The sequence below is a fragment of the Lycium ferocissimum genome, chromosome 9 (assembly GCF_029784015.1).
Source record: "Lycium ferocissimum isolate CSIRO_LF1 chromosome 9, AGI_CSIRO_Lferr_CH_V1, whole genome shotgun sequence".
NCBI lineage: Eukaryota > Viridiplantae > Streptophyta > Magnoliopsida > Solanales > Solanaceae > Lycium > Lycium ferocissimum.
In genome coordinates, this window is record NC_081350.1 from 51,946,855 (window position 1) to 51,966,878 (window position 20,024).

The 20,024-nt window shown below is 32.7% G+C and overlaps 1 long non-coding RNA gene and 1 pseudogene across 1 annotated transcript; one reads left to right on the forward strand and one right to left on the reverse strand.

The window, feature by feature from the left end:
* Positions 1 to 5,534: 5,534 nt before the first annotated feature.
* LOC132031237 (uncharacterized) lies at positions 5,535 to 8,594 on the reverse strand. The gene is made up of 3 exons (XR_009408200.1): positions 8,345 to 8,594; positions 5,768 to 8,005; positions 5,535 to 5,668 (listed from the first exon to the last, which is right to left on the reverse strand). It is a non-coding gene; the product is annotated as an uncharacterized LOC132031237 (long non-coding RNA).
* A 7,364-nt stretch (positions 8,595 to 15,958) lies between these two features.
* Positions 15,959 to 19,168, forward strand: LOC132032045 (mannan endo-1,4-beta-mannosidase 1-like; annotated as a pseudogene).
* The last annotated feature ends 856 nt before the right edge of the window (positions 19,169 to 20,024 follow it).

The following is a 20,024-nucleotide window of genomic DNA, read 5'->3' on the forward strand; positions in this document are numbered from 1 at the left end:
AATCTCAACTTTATGAACAATAGGGTTCTATCGAGTTCGTAAAATAATAACAACTTTCATGGCAAAATGGAGCTCTAAATGATCTGGAGGATTTGCTAAATTAAAGAAAACACCTAGATGGACGGCAGGAACGTTACCAAGATTGGGGGAGGGGGAGAATTCTGATGGAAACTTGCTTTTTTTTTTTTTTTAGCGGGAGTTGGAAGAAGTGGGGAGAGAGAAGGGGCTTTTTTATATTTTAATAATAAGTGAAAGGGAACTTAAGTGTATAAGTTGTAAACTCTAAAGTTTTTAAAATTATTAAGTGACCCTGGGCCATAACCCATTACCCTAAAATGAAAAAATAAAAGAAAAAGAAAATGAGTGGCCTTTTTGCAAATTAAACTAAGGGAGTGGCTTTTTTGCCAAATCTTCTCGGCTTTCATGCATGTTTTTTTTTTCTTTTTACAAAAATACCAAACACTGAATAGTCAAACACCCAAGCCTTTTCAATACAATTTAACCAGCATTGTTTCACTCCATTCAGCAAACTCTATTTTCCTGCATTGTTCCTGCACTAAATTCTTAGTCCACCCAATTCTTTAACCTGTCCAAAACAACTCCAAAATATGTGAAACTTGGTATAATGATAAAAATAATAAAATAAACTTATCCAAAAATTAAGACTGCAAAATAAAAATAAAAAAATATGGATTGCCTCTCATAAAGTGCCGCATTTAACGTTGCGGCACGACGTGAGTTAACTTTACCACTTTTCTCTCCACTTGGAGGATATGAATTTTCGCCCCAATTTTGAATCGAGATTCGGGTGATGCTCGTGGGGTGATGGTAGGGAAACAAAGAGACCAACTCTTGGGTATTGCATTTTGCATTTTTTGGCCTTTAAGTGAGGCATGTCATTTTGTCTTCCTGGCATAGCAAACTTCAAAACGAAAACACTTTGTTCTTCATCTCCAAAATTCTTGATAGGCTCGATTAGTTCAACTTCCATTTTATTAACCAAGCATAATGTTGAAAAATGGTTGGAATGCGGTCTAAGGCGCTCCATTTTCAAATTCGCTCCATTTTTTACATCCTCACCCACAAATGAACTAGAGTCTTCAAAAATTATGTTATGAACTCTTCCATTCAACTCTAGTATCATTTCTTCAATTTCGGCATCTTGCATTATTTTTGGGTTGGTCAGTTGGCAATTCACCATTAGCCCTTAAAAGCCAATCTTGACCTCTTTTTTATTGGAAACCAACTCAAAATTACACTCCGTGGCTTTTTGATATTGAGCATCACATTCCTCAATTTTTGCATTCAATTTGGCCTCCAATTTCCGGATAGCAATTTCAAGTAAGTCCACTTCTTGACTTTGCTCAACATGCATTTTTAGAAATTCTTTCATCATCCGTGACATGCCTTCACGATGATCCCCATAGAATTCAAGTTGTTGAGCTTGATTCATTAGTCATATTGGCTCACAATTTCCACTTTGTCAAGTGTTTCTCTATGGTGAGAGTCGTTCAAAGTTTGTAAAAATTCACCCATGAAAAAATTCATGTTTTGGACACTCTCTTGTCTACTTTCAACATCCTAAAGTTGGTGAGCATTTTGAGCCTCAACCAATAATTTCATTTGATCCTTCAAGGTGTGAATAGCTTTTTCATTGCAATTAATTGCTTGCCTCAAGTCATTAAGTGGTTGCCTCAAGTCCTCGAGTGCTAAGTTCAACTTTTCCTTCTTTTCGAGAATGGTCTCCAACATGAGCATTATCCTCTCATTTTGAGCATTTGAGACTTCTTCCACTTCCATATCCCTATCATCATCAAAACCAAAAGTAGAATTGTCATAGTAGGAGTTCGGGGAATAGAAGGACAAATAAGCACAATTAGCCTAATGGCCATTTTGACCACCACACCTATCACAAATACTCCACTCATAGGTTTGGGATTGTGCGCACAATCCGTCCCCGGGAGAATTCAAACAATTTTGCCATGAGTGTGGTCCTTCACAATAAGGACAAGGGTCATCAAAGTATGAACAACTACCATTCGACCAATTTTCATTATATGATGACATTTACAAAAACTAACAAAATAAACAAAGACAAAGAAAATAACTACACAAATATTCACAAGTTTGGATCAAAGCAAGTAAGTTTAAATATCAAACTAACCCAAATACATCAAATTGTTCCCCGACAACGGCGCCAAAATTGATAACATTCAAATTCACTCCTCAAAGAGAAAGTGTACACAGTCATCGCAAAAGTGTACACAGTCGTCGCAATATAATTTACCCAACTATGAGTCGGGGTCGAATCCACAGGGAACAATATAAAGGCGATTTAAACAAGTAAGGAATTATCACCAACTAAGCTAAGCCAAATACTTTTTCAATATTTGATTTTTTGGTTTAACAACTAACAAAGATAAAACTAACTAGAAAGTGGGTAAAATGATTAATGGCCACAAGTATGGATACAAAGGGAATTACGCTCAAGTAACGATCCAATGTATTTCACGATTTTACAACTAAGAGTGAGTTTATGCTAGTTAGATAATGATCTCTAAAATCTCATTAAAAGTCTCTCGACCAAATCAATGAATTTCACTCTAAGCTTTCTCAAGCCTAGAATGTGATATTAAGCACAATCAATATAATCTCAAGTAACTTTCCTATCTCTAGCTCAAGTTATTAGCTGGGATTTAATGACCCAAATTCTTGTTAATTAATCTTTTCCAACCTCAATCTTCCTCTCTTGATCTCAAATCGAAGTAAGTGAGCGGGTCTTAGGATTAGCTAATCCCTTAAGAAACATTAAAGAATAAGATTAATTAAAACAACAAAGACTCACTTCAATAGAAATAAAAAAAACATTCAATACATAAGCATAACAAGAGACTTCATCCAACTTTGCAAATGAATATTTTCATAAACAAGATTAAAGTGATGGAATAAACTTCTACACACTTAGATATACAATACAAAGAAAGGAATTGAAGAAAGAATTAAGATACAAAGAAAGGAATTGAAGAAAGGGTTAAGAAATTTATCATTAAAGTGCTCCAATCTCCTCCTCCAATGGTGTGGTTGATGAACCCTAGCTCTCCAAGACTTGAATGAAATGGCCAAAGATGAAAATATTTTGTCCCAAGCTTCACTTTTATAATTCCCAAATTTCCCAACTAAAAAAAAAAAGGACAAAAACAGCCCCCAAAGTTGAGTCCGGAACCAAAATGCCCAAAAAAAAACTATGTGGAACCAAAATACCCGAACAAAAAAGTGACAAAAGTACCTTTAGCTCAGTAATTTACTGCGCTAAAGCAGTTCTCGGAGACGGAGCCGTTAGCGCGCTTTAGCGCGGTGATTTCTTGCGTTATAGAAAGCGATTAAAAAAAAAAAATCTATAATGCGTTAAAATCTTTGCGTTATAGAAACAAAAAAAAATGGCCAACTTTATTTTTGCAACACTTAGTGTTTTTTTTTCCATACTTTGACCAATGATTAGTCGTGTCAAGACCTCGAAACGTCAATATTTTATATAGAACACCCGATATTTTTTTTTGCGTACAACAATGTAGGCTCGATACATCAAGGAAGCGTAAACGTTCGGATCGTCATTTTAGGGGTTAAAAAGGTGCCCGAAGTAAATTTTATTTGTAAACTTTAGGTTTAAGTGTTCTATATACATAGACGTCCATTTTTGTTTGAAGACTTGTTGTCATTAGCTTAAGTTTTTTATTTTTAGGGTTTAGATTTATTGAAAATAAAGCCATTGCCAAAAGGTTTTTAACTGCTTTAGCGCAATATTTTATTGCGCTAAAGAATTTTATTTTCTTTTTGTTTGTATAGCGCAGTAAAATAGCAAGCACTAAAAAAAAAAAAAAAAAAAAAATTGGCCAACTTTTTTTTTTTTGCAACACTTAGTGTGTTTTTGCATACTTTGACCAATAATTAATCGTGTGTCAAGACTCAAACACGCATTTTATATAGAACACGATTTTTTTTTTGCGTACAATAATGTAGCTCAATACATCAAGGATACGTATACGTTCGGATCGTCGTTTTAGGAGTTGAAAAGGCCCAAGTAAATTTTGTTTGAAAAAAAACTTAGTGTTTGACCGTAAAGTTATTTAAGTCAACTTTATATGTCGAGAAAATTAGTGACTTTATTTTCAAAAATTAAAACGTGAGAAGTGAAATTGACATTCACGGCTACATTACCCGGAATTTTTACGTTGAAATCCATTGCGTATCATCATCTTATAAGTAAATAAAACCGAAAATTTCGGGCCAATTTGGGAGAAAATTGAAATTGAATGGGATAAAAGGTGTTTTTTTAAAATCGGCGTCAAACGGCCTTACGGCCGTTTGTCCGCATAGATCTTGAAAAAATACGCAAGTTAAAAAAAAAAACGCGTAAAACGGACGTCCGAACACAAAGTTATGACTATCTAAAGTTTGACCACTTTACAACCAATTTTTCTCCCTATATTTTTTAGAATTATATTTATATTCAAAATAAAGTTATATCGTGATTAAAAAATAACACGCTTAGATCAAAATCTTAAAAAATAAAACACTTAAACCTTAAACAAAACTTACTTCGGGTGCCTTTTCAACCCCTAAAACGACGATCCGAACGTTTACGTATCATTGATGTATTGAGCCTACATTATAGTACGCAGAAAAAAATATCAGGTTCTATATAAAATATTGATGTTTTAGTCTTTGACACACGACTAATCATTGATCAAAGTATGAAAAAAACACTAATTCTTGCAAAGAAAAGATTTATTAAAAATAAGATGTTGCGATCTTTTTATGGAAAAAAACACTAAGTGTTCCTTAAGTGTGTTATTTTTTAATGCGTAACTTTATTTCAAATATGTTACCAAAAAAAAAAAAATTGCGCAAATCGGACATCCGAGCGCAAAAAACCGCATATATTCGAAATAAAGTTACGCTTTAAAAAATAACACACTTAAATCTAAACCCTAAAAATAAAAAACTTTAAACTAATGACAACAAGTCTTCAAACAAAAATAGACGTATGTATATAGAACTTAAACCTAAAGTTTTACAAACAAAACTTACTCAAAGACCTTTTCAACCCCTAAAATGACGATCCGAACGTTTATGTATCCTTGATGTATTGAGCCTACATTATTGTACGTTAAAAAAAATATCGTGTTCTATATAAAATATTGACGTTTCGGAGTCTTGACACACGACTAATCATTGGTCAAAGTATGGAAAAAAACACTAAGTGTCGCAAAAAAATAAAGTTGGCCATTTTTTTTTTGGTATCCGTTTTCTATAACGCAAGATTTTACCGCGTTATAGAATTTTTTTTTTTTTTTAATCGTTTATAACGCTAAAGAAAATATCGCTTAAAACAGCTTAACGGCTCCATCTCCGTGAATCAGCTTTAGTGCGCAAATTACCGCGCTTAAAGGTACTTTTGTCACTTTTTTTTTTTTGTTGGGGTATTTTGGTTCCACATGATTTTTTTTGGGGCATTTTGGTTCCAGACTCCCCCAAAGTTTCAGATTTTCGAAATTGCAAATCTGGCAGTTTTTGCAATTTAGCCACTTTTCTTGTTTTCTTCAATTTGGCCTCTTTATGACTTGTTTTCAATCGATTTCTTCTCGATCACTTCTAAATCACATAAAACCTACAAAATGGAAGTAAACGACATTAAATGCACTATTTTCTCAATCAAGCACACCAAAAATCTAAGATTAAAGAAGAGATAAGTTGGTAAAATACTAACTTATCAGACCGCCAAGTTCTTTTCATAAACTGAAAATCCTAGTTGTTGTAGGACTTACCTTAGAACATGTTCACCAACCTGTTTCATCCACCTGGTTCGTCTGTCTCTGAATCAATGCACTATCTGAGATAGGACATGTCCTCAAACTTGTTTCATCATCCCTTTGACGTTCATACATTTGACTTCTTCTTAAGTCTGCTTTTGGTATGGATGATGGAGCATGTTGACAGACCTGTTTCATTGATCATGTGCTGCTCTGTGTCTGTCTGCTTCTCATGCCTTTATTCATTGCTGGAATAAATCATGTCTTCAACCTTGACTCACTCTTTGACTTTTGATTTTGTTCTTACTCTTTGTTGGAACGTGTTTGCAGACCTGATTTTTTTGTTAACGTGACTCACATGCTTTGTCTGTAAACTCTTTAGGTGAACAATTTCTTCCTTCTGAACGTTGTCTTCTGAGTCTGAGTCTTCATCACTTCTCACTGCTGGGTCAATCAACCAATGCACCTAATGACCTGTGGCCATTCCTCCACTTGATAGACCATCTTGTGTGCACTTTCTATCTCTTCATTGAACTACTTTTTCCACCGAGTCATCTTATCTCCTGATCTTCCCTCCCTTTGCTGCCTTGTTCTGTGACCAGGCCACTTTATTCTCTCCTCTTGGACTGTGCTTGGGTGTATCAGGTACATGTATTTTGAGCAGTTCCATTCACTTGTGCACTCACCATTCCATCTCTGATCTGCTATCTTAAGTTCACATATTTGTACCAACTGTGTTCATGTGCCTGCATCTGTATCTGCTCACGTGTAATGGAACATGTCTATGGACCTATTCCAACCATCATATCTCTTTCTCAAAAATCATTACATTATTGCTTTGTGCTATGAACTTTCACTAGGTGTCACGACCCAAATTCAAAGGCCGTGATTGCACATAGCAAGCAACTACCCATACCAAGCAAACAAATATTAATCTATCAAATACCAAATATCATTAAAAATTTGGCAGAATTTCCCCTAAAACAGAAGCATGTCAATAATCCCTCTAATCAACCAAACGACAATCCATCAAACATAAAGTGTCCACAACCATCAATACTAATAAGAAAATATCCTGAAGCCTGAAAACACCTAAGAATTGAAATCCATCTCTCACAAAATAGTCAAGGAGCATCTAATACAAATTCAAATACAAGAGTCTAGGGACACAACCCGATACAATCAAAAGAGAGAAGAAGTAAAATTTATAGTAAAGGTGCCACCACGATCAGAATGCGGTTGGCTCATCTCAACTGAAAATAGTAGTGCCTCGAACGAGATCAGAGAGGAACCGCTACAGTACTAGAGTTAGAATTTGTACAAACAGAATAAAAAACAACAATAGTGAGCGTAACTCCCAACAAGATCATCGACCCGCCCCGCAACTATACCCTGTTGAGCAAGTCTTAAAAATAAAATGCATGAAAGAAACAAACGGTATACATATATAACCTTAATTAGTATACTCAAGCAATAGGTAAGACAAATAACACATAGATACTGGTCAACCACACCATGTCAAATCATAGGCCCTCGGGAGTCAAGTTTCCTAAACCAAAATCCTGAACCATAGGCCCTCGGGAGTCAAGTTCCCTAGACCAATCACCATGAACCATAGGCCCTCGAGAGTCAAGTTCCCTAGACCAAAATCCGAAACCACAGGCCCTCGGGAGTCAAATTCCCTAGACCAATCATCTTGAACCATAGCCCTCGGGAATCAGGTCCCCTATACCAAACAGCCAAATACCAACTAATATGTACAATATACGGTACAAGTAATCATATAATTAGCTAGTGTCATGAAAGACTACTCAAGTAATGTATATAAGTATGTCAGATATCCCTAGCATGATATAACAGTAAATCCCTATTATGCCATTCTCATTTTATAGGAAATCATTCAACAGTCATGTTGGAATATCATAGAGTTCACGATATCAAAGTTGAAAACAATTGGAATGGTTTCATAGAAGAAACGGCTCAAAGTCACAATTCGTCATAAAATAATATACATGACCTAGTACACGCTCGCTCCACAAAGTACAAGTTGTTTGAAAATCAAATAATGCAATTTGTAAATCAAGACGTCGAAAAGCAAGTATTCAAGAAGTTTAAGTCTCACTTGCCTTATAACCAGTAGGCAAACCTTTCTTGAAACACCAATCTCCTCTCAAATGATCTCCAATGGCCTCAATCTATTTAAAATCATGAATAAATTAGTCTAGAAAAAATAATCCTATAATTTTAGGACGCATTGGGGTCAAAGTCAACCCTTGATCAACTCAAACCCGCCCTTTGAGTCGACGATTCGAAACCTGAAATTAATTACATGAACGCGATTCCCATATGCACACGAGTCCATATCTACAGTGAGATTTTCAATCCGAGCCCGCTTCGATGTTCAAATTTCCAAAATTCATGTTTTAGATCTAGGTTTAAAGTTCCCAAATTTCACTTCTGAAAGCCGTGTTTTAGGTGTAGTAAATCCATGAGAATTCAAGACATAAATCAAAGTAGATGTGTAGAACAATTACCCAAGCTCCAATGATGAAGTTTCAACCCAAATCTCTCACTACCATAGTTAGTCTTGAAGCTCATAAATCAATTCCATAGTTTCTTCATTTAAACAGCCACCTGAACGTATAACATGTTCTGCATAGTTGAATTGTATAGACAAGAAATCATTGTTGTTTTTCTGAACCCAACATCCCCTTTAATTCATGTTTTTAGAGCTTCTAAAAGCTAGACACTTTGATTCTAAATATTACTCAGAGCTTTTGTTGATGTAGCGGGTACAGGAGGTTAAATCTTAATCACAATATTGCCTCTATTTTTTTTTTTTTTTTTTTTTAAATCCAAGCTTCAGGCATATTCCTTTCCTCTCTTCTTTGGACCAAAGACAAAAATAACCTTATAGAATTGAGCTGTTACATCTCCTCAATTAAACATCCTTATAATCTTACAAACCACATTACAACTATATTCTCATATTCGAATGATATTATCTTATCCATAGCCATTGTTGACATGCAAATAGTGAACTTAACAGTCGTTAACGCACTTTCAGGACTTAAAAGTTTACGGAATGTTAGGGCCCGCTTTTTAGCTTAAAAAAAAAAAAAACAAATGTAATAAGTTGCTTATCCCAACTTATTTTTGCGCTATTTTTTAAAGACAAAATGGCTTATAAGTGGCAGTCAAACACTCAAAAAAAAGTTTTTTCAACTTTATAAGCCAATCCAAACGGGCTCTAGGTCAACTCTTATCTTTGCATTCATGGTATTTCCCTTGGTGTCTGATGTGTCTGTGAACCTGTTTCACATTTTTGCTCTTCTCTGAGGTCTCTTCGCTCTTTCAGCAGTTTTACTTACTAGTTCTGATCTTTACTCTGTCAATCATCAAAAACTTCACCCATGGCTTTGTTCCAACACTTAAGATAGATATTTGGTCACGCAAAATATCACAATGTGCCTGGCAAAGCAGAACTGTATCACAGTGTCAACAAGAAGATCTAATAAAACCAAGAAGTGATGAATTTTCAACTGATTTTGGATAGGGCGGACGAAGAAGATAAGGATCAAATATATCAAGTTACTTTAGATGGACCAACATTCATTTTTAGTTCATATATTTGTAAAAGAAACTTTGAGGTTGATAACTCAATTTCTTCTTGATTTTTATATTTTTCCATTATTTAAGCATTCTTCTCTGTAATATCATCATAGAGTGCAATATAAACTCTATGATGATCATAGAATATCTTGTTCTATCTAGCTCTTATATTTTACATGCTTGTTAATTAGCGGAGGCCCGTTACCTCGTTAGGATTGGTAATGTAAGGTCTAGTCCTCCTTGCTTTTACTTCATCCTTTTGAGAATTGGTTTTTATTATTAATATAAAAAAAAGTAAAAATTAATTATTTTAGTTAATTAAGACATGGGAACAAAATATTAAGCGTTGAAACTGTACTAAAGAAACAAATGAAAACTTGAATATTGATCACAGTTAGTCGCTGTTATTGAATTTATAAACCAGCTATGCCAAATTTCTGATGCCTGCAATTGTGCGTACAAAATTGGAATATAAAACAGGGCCGACTCAACAAAATTGGGGGGTTAAAGTCTTCACGTAAAAGGCTCTAAAAAAAAATTAAACTAAAGGAAAGATCGTCATATATATTTTTATTTAAAGTCTACGTTACTAGCTTTTTTAGATGTGAAGTCATTAACTATTGTTTTATAATCCATTTGTTCTAACAAATCATTTTCATTTGGTAATAGAGCTATCAACGGCTCCTTTTGGGATTTAATTAATTCCTCAAAAAAAAAAAAATTCTCTTTTTGAAATTAGAATATTTACAACAACATACCCAGTATAATTCCACAAGTGGAGCTTGGAAAGGATAATGTATACGCGGACCTAGCCCCTACTTTGGGAGGTAGAGAGTAAAACAGTACGAAATTAGAATGTTTAATAATAAGAATAGTAAAAGCAGGTAATTAAAATTTAATAATTATATCTCTATATCTATATTATATTAAAAGCATGAACTCACTAACTTAAAAGTCAAATTACTAAAATGCCCCTCTTATTATTTACCTAACTAGCCTATTTAGTTTAGGGAAAAGGACATATAATGGCCAACAGGCCAAAGTAATCTCACATTCGGCCCACATTTAGGCCTAATATCAAATCGGCCGGCCCGGCCCAAACTATTCCAAGCCGGCGGCCCCGGCCAAAGGCCCAAACGCCTTTTAAAAAAAAGACTTGGTCAACTTTTTTTTTTTTTAATTTTTTTTAGTGGCAATTCAAAAAGTCTCCACTAAAGGTTAAAATTCATATTGAGCCTTCAACAAATGTTTCAAAACATGTATAATATGTGTATACTTATACAGTGATTGAACTTTCAAAAAATATTCCAAAACATGTATAATATGTGTATATTTATACGTTGATTGAGCCTTCAAGAAATATCTCAAAACACTTTTGTGGCGACTTTTAAAGTCGCCACTAAAGGTTCGCTGCAAACTTCCGTTTATTTTTCTATCTTTTACTAGGGATTATAAAAGAAGAACTAAGTAAATAAACTAAAGTAACCATCATCGAAAACTTAACAAACTAAAATATATCAACTACGAACTAATAAAATTAGTAAGTATACATTAATTATACATTTATTAAACATAAATTATAAATTTATTAGACATAAAGTATACGTTAATTATACATTTATTATACACATATTATACAATAATGATACAGTTTCTATACATATACAGTAGTGATACATATTCTATACAACAATGATACGGTTTCTATACGTATATGTATGATATATTTTTTATACGTATGATACACTTTCTATACAAAAATGATATAGTTTATATACATATGCTGGAATTATATATACACTTTCTTTACAAGAATGATACAGGTTATACATAAATTATACAACAATGATACATTTTCTATACTTATGTATGGAATATGTAAATCATTAGTGTGTAATCAATGTATAACTAATGTATAATATATGTATGATTAGTGAGTATACGTTGATGATACATTTATTAGACACAAATTACACAACAATGATACAAACCTATGATACATTTTCTATAGATATGCATTTTCGATACATATGTGAATCATTAGTGTATAATCAATGTATAATGTACATACTAATGTATAATATATGTATGATTTTAGTGTATAATCAATGTATAATGTACATACTAATGTATAATATATGTATGATTAGTGAGTATGTGTTGATACATATTATGTATGGAATATGCATAATATGTGAATCATTAGTGTATAATCAATGTATAATGTACATACTAATGCATAATCTATGTATGATTAGTGAGTATACATTGATAATACATTTATTATACACAAATTATACAACAATGATAAAAACCTATGATACATTTTCTATACATATCTTTTGTAGGAATACATATTCTATAAAATAATGATACATTTTTAATACGTATGATACATTTTCTATACATAGTTGATCTTCAGTGGCTTTTACCAAATAAAAAAAAAATTGATCTTTACAGCCGCAACAAATAGTCCTTTTTTTTTTTTTTTTTTCGGACTTTTAGTGGTGACATTGACACTTTGGGTTTGGAAAAACGTGGGCCATTCGGTGGGAATCGTTTGGGCTGGATAGCCCTGTAAGTCCTTTTCCCTTTAGTTTAAATTTAAAACGGAAAAGGGCCCAAATTACCCCTGAACTTTGAGAAATAGTTTATACATACCCTTCGTTATACTTTTTGTAATTATACCCTCTATACTATGGGGTCAATTATACCCTTACCGTTATACTATGGGGTCAATTATACCCTTATGTCTAACGGCTGTCACATGGCATCATCCCAGCCCTTCAAAATTATTTTCCCCTCAAATAATTTTTTACCCACTAAAATAATCCAACCCAACCCGATTTTTTTTTCCAGCCAAACTAATACGGACCCACCCATTACCCCTTAAAACTGGTCTGAATCAATTATGTCATCTATTATTCCACTCTTTTCTTCTATTATTATGTCATCTCTACCTTCTATATCAATTAAACTTGTTGATGGTTTTACCTTATCAAAAGAAAAAGAAACTTGCTGATGCAGATATATTTATCACAGTCATTTGTGTAATAGGTTGGGTCCGTATTAGTTTGGCTAGAAAAAAAATTTGGGTGGGGTTGAGTTATTTTTAATGGGTAAAAAATTATTTGAGGAAAATAATTTTGAAGGGTTGGGATGATGCCATACCGTTAGATATAAGGGTATAATTGATATAAGATAACTAATATAATTGGCGAAAAATATAGAAGGGAACATATGAATGAACTATTTTCCAAAGTTCAGGGGTAATTTTGGCCCTTTTCCGAATTTAAAAAGCCCAGCAGCCAAGCAACCGTTCATGTCCCCTCGGTACGGTCGGTCACAACTAATCATATTAATTCTTTTACCAAATTACTATCAACCACAAATTCATTATTCAATTCTAAAGACACTGTAATATTGGGATTCATTTTCTTACTCTATGCGCGAGAACTGCTGCATATGTTTCACATCTCGATCATAGTTATTAAAATAATAGGGGTGAAAAATACTGTGTAAATTAATTTACTACATGTGGCAATGCAAAGCAGAGCCTTAAAGCAAGTATGTCTTATGATTTCATGCAATCACTTGTCTCCTATGTAAATTAAATTTAGTCTATTGATTTATAACAGAGGCAAAGTCCCTGTTGATGAAGAAGAGCTCTGCTGCCAAATGGCCAAAATACTTCACTTGTGGAAATTTTGTGTCAAAGTGCACTCACACAATGAATTCTGAGAATAAATCAAGAGAACTTTATGCGTCTTGTTGTTTTGTCCAAATCGTGAATAAAATACACAAGGACAGGGCATCATATATCATGTGTACTACTTTTTAGAAAAGTCCTAACCATGCAATAGATTTTTCAATCACAAGAATTCATTTCTTATTTGGAAAAAATTATTGCATATAAAATTCTTTCTTAATTCCTTTTAGTCAGTTATAGAAAGAATGGTATATTTTTTATATTTCAAAATGTTGTATCTTTAAACTTCTCATTTTACTCTTAATTTCATTATCTAATAAACATAAAATTATATTTTTCAAGGCATTACTGGTGCGTCATATCTCAAAGATATCTGCATAGGACCAGCCTTTCGACTACGAAAATTACGTTGTCTATAAAAATAAAAATACAGGAAGGAATTTAATTTCTCAAGAGACACATGAACTTGAAGGAATTTAATTTCTCAAGAGACTCCTGAACTTGATCTGTTTTGTAAGATAGACATATAAATTTACATAGTGACCAGATAGGCACCTTAACTTATCTCAAGTGTGTCTTTTAAACATACCAATCCTACGTGGCATATTGTGTGTTGTTTTGTCCATTATGGGCGCGTGGGTCTTTTTAAAGTTGCTAAATAAATTTATTCTAATACTAAAAAGTGTTTCAAAACCCAAATTTACCCTCATCTCCCTCAATTTGATCTTCACCATTGTTAAAAAAACCCCAACTCAAAACTCTCTTCTCCATCCATAAATAGTACAATCGAGGACAGACATTTAAAACCAAACCCACATTTTATCAAAAAATTCCAGATGTTTGTTTACATCCTTTGATCTTCATATTCCTTTGACAACAAAATGAAGCAAATAAACGCCAAAGTATTATTCAGAAGCTTTGAAGCTATGATATAATAAACAGGCCCAATTTTAAAATGTCAAATTTAAGGTGAAGTATTCGAAGGATTTTTAATTTTTTTTTTTTCAATCAATACAGTACTAGTAATCTTAAAAATTTGCATGGCTCTCCTACTAATTAATCACAAAATGCAGGGACAATTAACTGCAAAAAAAAAAATCCATTGGAGAAGAAGACTAAAATATATTAATTGATTGTTATAGGACATGTGAATTTGCAGAAGCAAATAATGGAGAATGAGGGTAAGGTTTAGTTCTTCTGGAACGAAGAAGAAGATCAAAAAGGGTTTTGAATTTAGAGTGGGTCGGCAGGGGATGCTTCTTTTGGTTTTTTCCTTATGACACGTGTCTCGATCTCATTCGCCCTTTGACACATCATCAGCAAGTAATGCTCACGCACTTGATTTTGATGACGTGATTGTTTAAAAGACACACTTAAAATAAGTTAAAATAAGTTAAGGTCTATACAATTATTTTATGTAAATTTATATGTCTATCTTATAAAACATGTCAAGTTTAAGGGGTCATCTAGGTATTAAGCCACGAAACAATGATGATCGACATTCCTTAACTAATAAAAAAATTAAAGTTGAAGAAGATTCAGGATCTTTCTCTATAGTAAAATAAACTGTGAACTTATTTAATTTTTGAAGTTGTATTTGTCGAGAAAGTATAATTGCTAATATGTCAATTTCTAAGGGTCTTGGACACGGCAGAGCAATCTAAATGGATGCATACACCATGAATATTGTTTATGAGAATGTATCAAGTGAGATATATGTTTCATTACATATTTATATCTCATAAAATCAAAACAAGTAAAAAAAAAATTATTGTATCTAATTAAACTTTTATGGTTCATTTTCGTACATTTAGACAATATCCAATCATCTTGACCTCGATAAATAAGTTAACGTATAACGAGGCCATGTTAATTAATCATTCATGGAAACTTGTACATTATTATATTATGTATAACTATTTGTTCGAAGATTAATTTTCACGACGTACATTATTTTACAAATCATATACTACATAACTTGACATACACGTGCGACGCACGTGACTAGTGTATATATATATATATATATATATAGAGGAAAGGGCCTTTAAAAAATTAAGGCCACAATGTCATTTGTTTTACTGGCCTTATGGCCGAGAATTTGCTTGATATAAAATTTCAGAATATGTCCACAAAACTTGCACCATCTCTGAGGAAAAGAGAGTTTAAACCGACAATGTTCTATTTTATTTGTTTACTATATAGTGCTAGTAAGTTTTGTCCTATTAATTACTATCCTATTATTATCTATATAAAAATGACTTACTGTAACTTAAGTCTTAAGAAGGATCATCTTACCACTTCCACTTTTCTCAAAGAAAACAAAGTGAGAGAAAATTAATATTATTGTATAGATAAAAATAAAATTTTGTATGCAAGAGTTCTCCATGTATTTGCATTTGATTGTCAAGTATATTACTAACCCAAATCTAACTAACTTTTCCGAATTGCATTTACTTGAGTACACTTTTCATATATTGCATCATCATATTTAATGGTGATCAAACCTTAAAAACCAACTAACATGGATGAATACATCACTCATATTACACATCGAAATTCTTTAAATAGACCTGTCTTTCTATCATAACCAAATAACTGCACGCCTAACCCCTTCTATCAACATCCCATGATACCTTTTAAAATAAAATTATTTCAGGTGAACTTACCAAATTCAATATCCATCCACTAGGAAATTCTTCTTAGTTCCTACAAGTTTTGCTATTTTTAGTATATTTCCTTATCTTCAACTCACTATAAAAGCCCACAATAGGTGATCTCTAACATATCACATATCTTCTATTCACTATAGAAATTAAACTGCAAAATGTCCTTTACAAGAACGAGTTGTATTTCTGTGCTCTTGCTCTTGTTACTAGCTATCGCATGTGAAGCAAGGGTTCCAAGAAGTGAGAATAATGCAGGGTTTATAACAGTTAAAGATGCCCATTTTGAACTCAACGGATCCCCTTTTCTATTCAATGGTTTCAACTCCTATTGGTTGATGCATGTTGCTGCTGAGCCTAATGAGAGACATAAAGTCACCGATGTTCTTAAAGATGCATCTACTGCTGGCCTTTCTGTTTGTCGCACGTGGGCTTTCAGTGATGGAGGTTATGGAGCATTACAAATATCACCTGGCGTTTATGACGAACGTGTTTTTCAGGTAACAGTTTAAGCTCAGCACACTGACAACGTAAATGATTTTTACATTTTCAAGTTAAATTAACCTACAATAACATGATAATACATATCTAGTCTATTACGATAGTCTAGAAAATAGAGTAGTAACCTGTTATAGTAATTAGTTAAATTGCACTTATAGTGTAAATAGTATTGGACCATGTCACGTATATATTTTAAATAAATTCATTGTACCAAATATTTCGGATTTGATTTCATAGCAATTAAATGTGTCCATAATTAGATATCTATTTTAATGGTTTCTAAATTTGGGGTTATTGTTTTGTGTTTTCTGGATTTAGGGTTTGGATTTTGTGATCTCGGAAGCTAAGAAATATGGTGTTCGCTTAATCTTGAGCTTTGTAAACCAATGGAACGACTTTGGAGGAAAAGCTCAATATGTTCAGTGGGCGCGAAATGCAGGGGCTTACATTAATAGCGACGATGATTTCTATACTCATCCTATGCTCAAAACTTATTACAAGAACCACATCGAGGTACATGGATAACAACATATATATGAAATGTTTTTTCTCTCAAACAACAAATTTTTTAATAAGCATGCAATCCTTTTTTTTTACATACATAATATCTTCATATTATTAAAGTAAAATTATAAAGAAGAGCTAATATGGTGGTTAATAAATTTATATCCTTGTGAGATCTTTACAGAAAATTGTTACACGGTTCAATACTATTACTAAAGTTGCTTACAAAGATGATCCAACAATCATGGCATGGGAACTCATGAATGAGCCCCGCGACCAAGCTGACTACTCAGGAAAAACTGTTAATGTGAGCTTCAACAAGTGTTCATTTTAATTCATATCCAAATTAACAAATTTTAGAAATATCAATGACTAATGCTGTAAAATTTTGGTTTCTTTTTAATATCCTTCCAGGCTTGGGTTCAAGAAATGGCAAGTTTTGTAAAGTCATTAGACAACAAACACTTGTTGGAGGTTGGAATGGAGGGATTTTATGGTGATTCAAAGGAAGCAAGTTAACCCTGGTTATCAAGTCGGAACAGATTTCATAAGTAACCATCTTATCAAGGAGATTGATTTTGCCACTATCCATGCATACACTGACCAGTGGTAATTTTACATTTTTTCTCCACTCACAATTTCACATGATATATCTTATTTTATATGCGTAACATATTTTATTGCAATTTTCTTTGACGACTTATATTTCTATATGGATATGCAAATAACAACATGGGGTAGAAGGGGCCTATATTCTGAACACATTTATATAGCTAAACTATTGCATATAATGTTACTATGAAACAGCTTCAGACAAGTTTTAGAGTCATTACTTCTAGATAGACAAGCTGCAAAGAGACTACAAATTAAAATCATGTACCGAAAACAAACTTGTCAAGAAATGTTATATATATAGAGGTGATTTCGATATATCCTGTGAAAGACAATCAAAACTAGATAATTACCAAACACATGATATATAGTGATCACATACACAAGAAAATATTTAAATTTAGATTTTAGTTATATACATTATTAATATTTCTTTGCATCAATACATAGAACTTAAACTCTTAATTAGGGGTGTATTGGACCGGATTGGTTCGGATTTTTTAAACATCAAACCAAACCAATTGCGTCGGGTTTTTAAATTTATACACCAAACCAAACTAATAAAATTCGGGTTTTTCAACCTCGGGTTTCTCGGGTTATTTTTTTTTTCCGGAATAATCTTGATACAAAATATATAACTTTTACGTCAAATATTTCTTTAGTCCTAGTAAGATACAACTATGTAATTAAGGTGTTTCATAAGAAAATAACACAAAATGTGAGAAGAGTGATGACATTGTATTAAAATATTCAACAAAAGATAATAAAATCGGTTAAAATAAATATTTCTAATTAATAAGCCATAAAGAAAATGACCATAATCTAAAAATACTAAGTCATGCTAAGATAAGTACGGCTAATAAGTATTAATTACATGACAAGAAAAAAAAACTTAAGTTCTGTATTTTCACTCTCTAAACCAATTATGCAAAACTAAAGAATAGATATCCAACATTATTGTCATTTCTATGGGTAAATTGAAATTCTTTTGTTAGTATTAGTGTTGAGTTGGTTTTGGTTTGGACTTTATATGAGTTACTAACATCCATAGGATATAAAACTTATTCACATTCAAAATCCTAAGTTCAAGCTTGAATAATATGATAATAGATGAAAAACTATGAAAAAAATTAAGAAATATTTATAAATTACATTATAAATAAATATTTTTATGTATAAAATGTTTTAAAAATTCAATACACAGTAATGTCGGTTATTTGGTTCGGTTTGACTTTTTTTAGCTAAAACCAAACCAAACCAATTATGGTCGGTTTTTTTTTTCCAACACCAAACCAAGTCAAACCAAATCACTAGTCGGGTTTTTTCTCGGTTTGACTCGGTTTATCGGTTTGGTGCGGTTTATCGGTTTACTTTGTACACCCCTACTCTTAATATTTACTGACAGGGTATCCGGACAAAGCGATGATGCACAATTGGCATGGATGGAAAGGTGGATAACAAGTCATTGGCAAGATGCAAGAACCATACTAAAGAAACCTCTAGTGCTTGCTGAATTTGGAAAGTCTAGCAGAGGTCAAGGATCAAGAGACATATTCATGAGTAGCGTGTATAGAAATGTCTAAAATTTGGCAAAAGAAGGAAGAATCATGGCAGGAAGCTTAGGATGGCAACTCATGGCACAAGGGATGGAGAATTATGATGATGGTTATTGCATTGTTTTGGGACAAAACCCTTCAACTACCGAAATAATTTCAGGTCAATCTCATGCCATGACGGCTTTGGCTAGCTCATGAGTAGTGAAGGCATGAAGATCACCATTATGGAGGATAAGAAAGATAATAAGTTCCATAATAGGTTCTTCAACTAGATTGTTTTCTTGATTGTACAGTAAGCAATTTATAAGTGGGATTTGAGTGATCTTAAGTCCATATTTTTACTATTATCAACATCATATTACCAAACATGTGAAGTTGATTAAACTCATGAATGTAATTGCATAAATTATTTCAGAAAAAAACGAACGTTATGTTTAATGTCCTCTTGTTTTTGTTGGAAATATAAGGCGGGCCCTTGATAATATTATAGGGTACAAAGAGGATGGAAGAAGGAGAGAGACATTAAGCTCACTTCATATCATTATATATATATATATATATATATATACACACACATAATATCCTTACAAAGAATGTTTTTATAGGTGTTAAGAGACACTTCTAGACTCAATACTTGATAAATGATTTCACACACATCATGAACCTAATCTCCTTGAAAACATAATAATGTACCTAGATAATACAAAAGACAATGAACTTAGGTAACATAAAAACCATGCACCTAGGTATCCTAAAAGTCATTTGAATCTAGACACTAAAACATTTAAGTTTACTATTTTCAACAGTTTTTAGTTTGAGTACAAATTTTTTACACATGTTGATGGAATAGCTAATTAGAGATTTATTTAGATATAAACATTTTTCCCGGTTGTGTTTTGTCTTGCGCCTTTAAAGAACTTATGCCCCGTTAGGCTGAAGTGCGATTTTGAAGGCTAAAAATTAAAGACTATCCCATTTGAAGGGTCAAAATTAAAGACCAGCCTATTTGAAGGGAAAATCGTGCAATTTCTTCAACCAACTTGTGCTTGAGTAG